General features: G+C 40.3%; 1 non-coding gene across 1 annotated transcript; it reads right to left on the bottom strand.

The window, feature by feature from the left end:
* Nucleotides 1-1,510: 1,510 nt before the first annotated feature.
* On the bottom strand, nucleotides 1,511-1,616 carry LOC112426658 (U6 spliceosomal RNA). Its single transcript, XR_003018049.2, has one exon. It is a non-coding gene; the product is annotated as a U6 spliceosomal RNA (small nuclear RNA).
* Nucleotides 1,617-7,129: the final 5,513 nt, after the last annotated feature.

Below are 7,129 nucleotides of genomic sequence, written 5' to 3'. Positions count from 1 at the left end.
GGTTCACGCCGTTCTCCTGCCTCAGCCTCCTGAAGAGCTGGGACTACAGGTGCTCGCCACCATGCCCGGCTAATTTTTTGCATTTTTAGTAGAGACAGGGTTTCACCATGTTAGCCAGGATGGTCTCCATCTCCTGACCTCATGATCCGCCCGCCTCGGCCTCCCAAAGTGCTGGGATTACAGGCGTGAGCCACCGCGCCCGACCCTCTGTAATTTTTTTTTTTTTTTTAAAGACAGTGTCTCACCTTGTTGTCCAGTCGGGAGTGCAGTGGCATGATCGTAGCTCACTGCAACCTCAACCTCCTGGGCTCAAGGGAACCTCCCGTCTCAGCCTCCTGAGTAGCTAAGGCTACAGGCACACACCACCACATCCAGCTAATTTTTTTGTTTTCTTAATACTTTGTAGTGAGGGGGATCTTGTTATGTTGCCAAGGCTGATCTTGAACTCTTGGCTTCAAGTGATGCTCCTGCGTTGGCCTCCCAAAGCACTGAAATTACAGGTGTGAGCCACCTCACCTGCTGGCATTGTAATTTATGCTGTTTAATTTAATACCACAGCAAATATGTATAGATCAGTGTATTTTATGTCAATTGAAATCCAATGACTGGAGCAGGAAGTGAGATTCATATCATCGAACTCAAAACTCGTAACCTAAGTCTTTATTATTATTTGCAGAGCAAACAATGCTTTTTTCTTTATTGTGAGATCGTACAGGAAGTGGAAATATTATGCACTACCTTCCCTGTCATATTAAAGGAGCTATGGGAAAATGGTCTATGTACAGGCAGAGAGGTGACTGTTGGATACCAAACAACTGAAAACACCTTCTTGCATTTAAATTTTAGATTACTTTCCCTTTAGAAATAAGGCATAAGTAGAATAGAACTTGGCACTTCAAAATTTGAATTTTTAAGAAGTTTTTCCTACATGAAAATATTTTCCTAAATAAAAATATATGAGCTACCCATTTGTGGATATGATGTATAAAATGTGTAAAAAGAAATTATGGGTTCATTGTTTAGGGAAAAAAAATTTGAAATAGCTTTGATTACTAATTAACTAATTACATGAGAGAGAAAGTTCAGCTGAACCTCCGATACACTAAAAATAAAGTAATATTTTTTCATGGTAAAAAATGCTTACTTTTCAACCAGAACAACTCATTGTAATGTGTTCCTGTGTGAAAATATAAATGGACATTTTTCCTGCTATTTTTTTGATAATTAAATTAGTCTTAGTAATAATATGCCTAAACCTAACAAGAACATATTAGATGGTTTTGAGAAGTTTAGTTTCAGTTCATAAAACTCTTGTTATTATTTATTTATTTTTATTTTACTATTTATTTTAATACAAAGCTTTGGCATTAGCAATTTTATAAAAAATAAAATATACTAAAATAAATTCTTATGTGGCGTGATTGGTAAATGATCCACAAAAATAGGTTCTTTTTTTTTTTTTTTTCCCCCTTCAAGGCAATCAGTCAGAAAGCAGGCTTTTTCTCTTCAAATAAATATGGACTATTTCATAAATTTACATGGCATCGTTGTGCAGAGGTCACATTAATCTCTGTATCATTCCAATTTTTTAGTATATGTGCTGCCAAAGAGAGCACCATAAGTCTTGTAAAAGTGTATTTGACTCATGTGTGGAATTGACTGAATTCAGACTTGCTAAGACTGGGAGATCAAAACTCTTGTTTAATGTCTTCAGGAACTTAGCCCTGTTGAGAATATCACATACATTAAGTAAAACAAGACAAATTTTCCTATTTGGGAACTTGAATGAGTAACATACCTACTTGATCTTTCTTCCCTTACTATTTGAGATGTCTTTTATTTATGTATAAAAAAGTTATAGCACATTTCTTAAACCTTTCACGGAATAAAAGAAAATTCCATTATTCATTTTTCCAGTACAGTATGAGCTCAGCTATGACTTGCAGCCTCCACAAGTGTCAGACGAGTCAGATGACAGGTAAATTTTAAAGCCGTTTAAGAACCTTTAGTAATGGAAAACAGTGCCAGCATTTGCCTCATTTTGAGAAAAAAGATTTAATTAATTAATTAATTTGATTCAATTCCCTTATTTGCTTAAAGCTATATTCTAAATATTTTGGAAATAAAGAAATATGAGATATAGTAACAAAATAGTGAACAATGCAAGACCACCAACTTAGTAAGTAGCATTAGTTAATGTAGTATAGGCCACTGTTTCCAAGACTCTAATGTTCACGTAAGTTGCCTGACGATCTTGTTAAAATGCAGGTTTTGATTCAGGAGGTTGGAGCAGGGCCTGAGAATGTGTGTTCTACCAATCTCCCAGGGGATGCCACTGCTGCTGGCCTATGAGCTCCCTGGAGGTTTGAAGGGGACGAACCAAAACTGCTGTACATGACACAGGCAACACTTTAAAAGGAAGAAAGAAAATCAGAAGTGACTCAGTGTCAGGAAAAATTGTAAAAGACCTTGAAATGGGCACACACACAGCAAGATTACTGGGCATTCTGTTTTATGCAATCACCTGGGTTATCTGATTCCCTGGGTATGCCACATTCATTGCCTTTAAGATATTTTACAACTCAGTAAATAATGAAAAACTCACAATAATGCAAATTATTCCTAGTGAGGGGAATGAACTTTGTCTAACATATTTCCAGTTGATTGTTGTAACTGCCCAACGGGTTCACCTTACTGGCTGTCTAGACAGACAGAACCAATTTATCAAGACACGGGAACAGTAATAGAGAAAGGGTAATTCACACAGAGCTGGCTGTGCAGGAGACCGGAGTTTTATTATTACTCAAATCAGTCTCCCCGGGAATTTGGGGATCAGAGTTTTAAAGGATAATTTAGTGAGTAGGGGCTCGGGAAGTGGAGAATGCTGACTGGTCAGGTTGGAGATGGAATCATAGGAAGTAGAAGCTGTCCTCTTACACTGAGTCAGTTCCTGGGTCGGGGCCACAAGACCAGATGAGCCACTTTGTCCATCCAGGTTGCGCCAGCTAATCCATGGAGTGCAGGATCTGCAAAATATCTCAAGCACGTATCTTTGGTTTTACAATAGTGATGTTATCCCCAGAAGCAATTTGGAGAGGTTTAGAATCTTGCAGCCTCCAGGTGCATGACTCCTAAACCACAATTTCTCATCTTGTGGCTAAATTGTTAGTCCTACAAAAACAGTCTAGTCCCCAGGAAGAAAGGGGGTTTGTTTTGGGAAAGGAGTGTTTTTGTCTGAAACAAAGCTGAACCAAAGTAACCAAGTTCCTTCCAGAGTTAGCTTGGCCTATGCCCAGGAATGAAGAAAGACAGCTTGGAGGTTAGAAGCAAGATGGAATCAGTGAGGTCAGATCTCTTTCACTGTAATAATTGTCTCAGTTATAATTTTGCAAAGGCAGCTTCATTATTGTCTTATAAATATTGAATTTTACTTATATTAGCAACTCAGTTTAACATTTCTTATTGCATATGTGCATCTCCTCTCTGGATTCTTCTATAAACTACTTGTTACAGCCTCATGGCAGCCTTATTGATTAATGAGTAAATAAAATATTTGGCCTGTAGTCATTTTATGTTTGAATGAATCATAACGCTACCCTTTACAAAATTATCTTTGAACTAAGGAAATACTTTATTTAAGAAATAGAGCTGTGACATATAGGTAAGAAAGATTTAGGCCAAAAGGATGTTAAGAAAAATACGTTCTAGGCTGGGCGCAGTGGCTCAAGCCTGTAATCCCAGCACTTTGGGAGGCCGAGACGGGCGGATCACGAGGTCAGGAGATCGAGACCATCCTGGCTAAGACGGTGAAACCCCGTCTCTACTGAAAAATGCAAAAAACTAGCTGGGCGAGGTGGCGGGCGCCTGTAGTCCCAGCTACTCAGGAGGCTGAGGCAGGAGAATGGCGTAAACCTGGGAGGCAGAGCTTGCAGTGAGCTGAGATTGGCCACTGCACTCCAGCCTGGGCGACAGAGCGATACTCCGTCTCAAAAAAAAAAAAAAAAAAAAGAAAAAGAAAAATACGTTCTAGTAAGAGAGAGATGAGAGAGGAAATAGGACAAGATATTGACGCATTTATGTAAGCAGCAGGTAAAAGTTTTCGGTGGTGAGGGTCAATCTGGGGGAAGAGCCAGGCAATCAAAAAAGCATTTCAACACACAGGCTGTATTTAAAGGAAATTAGTCTAGATATTGAGAGAAGAGAGTACATGAGATAAAAAGAAAAATGAGAATTCCTAATATTGAAGTAATTTGTGACACGGTGATGGACATTTAGACCAAGAATTAACAAGATTTAATGAATGACTATATAAAAAGGAATAAGAGAGAAAGAAGACAAATAGACCATATGTTTTTCTTTCTAATTTTTATATTAAAGTCTTTTCAAATGGCTGGGTGTGGAGGATCACGCCCATAATCCCAGCACTTTGGGAGCCCGAGGCAGGCAGATCACCTGAGGTCAAGACCAGCCTTGCCAACATAGTGAAACCCCATCTCTACTAAAATACAAAAATTAGCTGGGTGTGGTGGCAAATGCTTGTAGTCCCGGCTACTCAGGAGGCTAAGGCAGGAGAATCGCTTGAATCCGGGAGGCGGAGGTTGCAATGAGCAGAGATCATGCCATTGTACTACAGCCTGGGCGACAGAGTGAGACTCTATAAAAACAAAACAAAACAAACAAACAAACAAAAACAAAAAACGTTTCAAACTTATAGAAAAGAAACAGAATTAGTATAGAGAGTTCTCATGCAACCATACTGACCATTTTAATAAATATTTGAAGTATTTAGTTCATTATTCTCTCATCTGTTTTATTAACTTTTTGAGAATAGATATGAGTATCATAATTGCAACAGATTTGAAGTGGACTTTAAAAAGAGAATGTTATTCCTCCTAAGAAGAAAAATAATAAATAGTTTTTAAAAAGTTAAGAAAAGCAGAGACTTAGAATATAAGCTATTTTGGTGAACATACGTCTTAGTCAGAAAACACAATACAGCATTTAATTTGAAATTAACCCTACACACCACAATATTTCAGCTAAATTTTTGGCCAAAAACCTGGTGAGATACTTCTCTTTGCTTCTTTCTGAGTGCTGTAACAACTAAATATTTTTCTAAGTACGTTAATGAAAGATTCCTAACTTCAAGAGACAAATTGCTTTGTCCACACCATTTCTCTCTCTCTCTTTTTTTTTTTTTTTTGAGACGGAGTCTCGCTCTGTTGCCCAGGCTGGAGTGCAGTGGCCGGATCTCAGCTCACTGCAAGCTCCGCCTCCTGGGTTCACGCCATTCTCCTGTCTCAGCCTCCTGAGTACCTGGGACAAGAGGCACCCACCACCTCGCCCGGCTATTTTTTTGTATTTTTTAGTAGAGACAGTGTTTCACTGTGTTAGCCAGGATGGTCTTGATCTCCTGACATCGTGGTCCGCCCGTCTCGGCCTTCCAAAGTGCTGGGATTACAGGCTTGAGCCACCGCGCCCTGCCTATTTTTTTGATAAGAGACAGAAATTTGTTAAGATGTTCAAATGGGTAAAATTTCTGTGTGTGCAAAAGTGAAAAATTAAAATACCCACACCACATTGTATACCTAGCTCTTTATTAACATCAACTATTCTTTAGTCACTATGATCCTGGATAGCTTCCTCCTTTATCCTTCAAATACAGCGAGCAAAGTATCTTGCATAATAATGGCACCTGAGCTGATGAACTTGGCTAAGCCTAGTCCATGGGTGGCCATTCAAGGTCAGATGTTAAACTATAGTTCATGGGCTATATCTGGCCTGTTGCCTGCTGTTGTAGGGTGGGTCTAGAAAACTAGGAATAGTTTTTACATTTTTAAAAACATTTACAATATTAAATTAGTAAATAATATTTTGTGACATAAAAAACATATATCCGTAAATAAGGGTTTTTTTTTTTTTTTTTGAAACGGAGTCTCACTCTGTCACCCAGGCTGGAGTGCAGTGGCACCATCTCTGCTCACTGCAACCTCTGCCTCCCGGGTTCAAGTGATTCTCCTGCCTCAGCCTCCCGAGTAGCCAGAATTACAGGCATCTGCCACCATGCCCGGCTAATTTTTGTAGTTTTAGTAGGTATGAGGTTTCACCACGTTGACCAGGCTGGTCTCGAACTCCTGACCTCAGGTGATCTACGCGCCTTAGCCTCTCAAAGTGTTGGGTGTAAGGGATAATTGGAAGGACAGCTGAGAAAGGAATGAGGCCAGTAGACCTAAGTTCAGGCAAGCTGACTTATTGTCAGTCCTGCCTGGCTACCTCCTGACGAAAGCAGAGGAGGCAGCCCCGCTTACAGACTACAGCAGGGCTTTATAGGGAGAGGAACTGGGTCAGGGTCGAGGAGCTGAGTCGGGTGTGCAGGAGGGCTGAGTCGGGGGTGCAGGCGTCTTGACGGCATCCTAGAGATGTTTTTGCCGGCTTTATTATGCGAGGTGAGCAGACATGTTAACCGCATCCTGTAACTACAGCCTATACAGTTACTTGGAGGGGTCAGTGAAGGGGAATTTGTCTTTAGCCCTGGGGGAGCTCTGCGGAGGTCACAAAGGACTGCACTGTAAGACCTATGGGAAGGGAGGGAGAACAGTCTGACTGGGGTGACCCTAACACTGGGATTACAGACATGAGCCACCGCACCCAGCCTGTAAATAAGGTTTTATTGGAACACACCATTCCATTTACTTATATACCACCTTTGGCTTCATTGAACTATGATGGTAGAGTTGAGTAGTTGTGACACAAAAAAGGTTTGTCTCACAAAGTCTAAAATATTTGCATCTGGCCTTTTGCAGAAAAACGTGTTGACATCTGCTCAAGGAATGCAAGGTGACCTGTTCTCTTCGTTTTTTTTGTTTTGTTTTGTTTTTGTTTTTGTTTTTGTTTTTTGAGACGGAGTCTTGCTCTGTCCCCCAGGCTGGTGTGTGGGCTGCAGTGGCGTGATCTTGGCTCACCACAACCTCCACCTCCCTGGTTCAAGCAATTCTCCTGCCTCAGCCTCCTGAGTAGCTGGGACTACAGGCTCATGCCACCATACCCGGCAAATTTCTTTGTATTTTTAGTAGAGATAGGGTTTCACTGTGTTGCCTGGGCTGATTTTGAACTCCTGAGCTCAGACAAT

Source organism: Macaca nemestrina, chromosome 16 (assembly GCF_043159975.1).
Source record: "Macaca nemestrina isolate mMacNem1 chromosome 16, mMacNem.hap1, whole genome shotgun sequence".
Classification (NCBI taxonomy): domain Eukaryota; kingdom Metazoa; phylum Chordata; class Mammalia; order Primates; family Cercopithecidae; genus Macaca; species Macaca nemestrina.
Note: the sequence above shows the minus strand (reverse complement) of the source record. Positions and strands in the feature narration are given on the sequence as shown.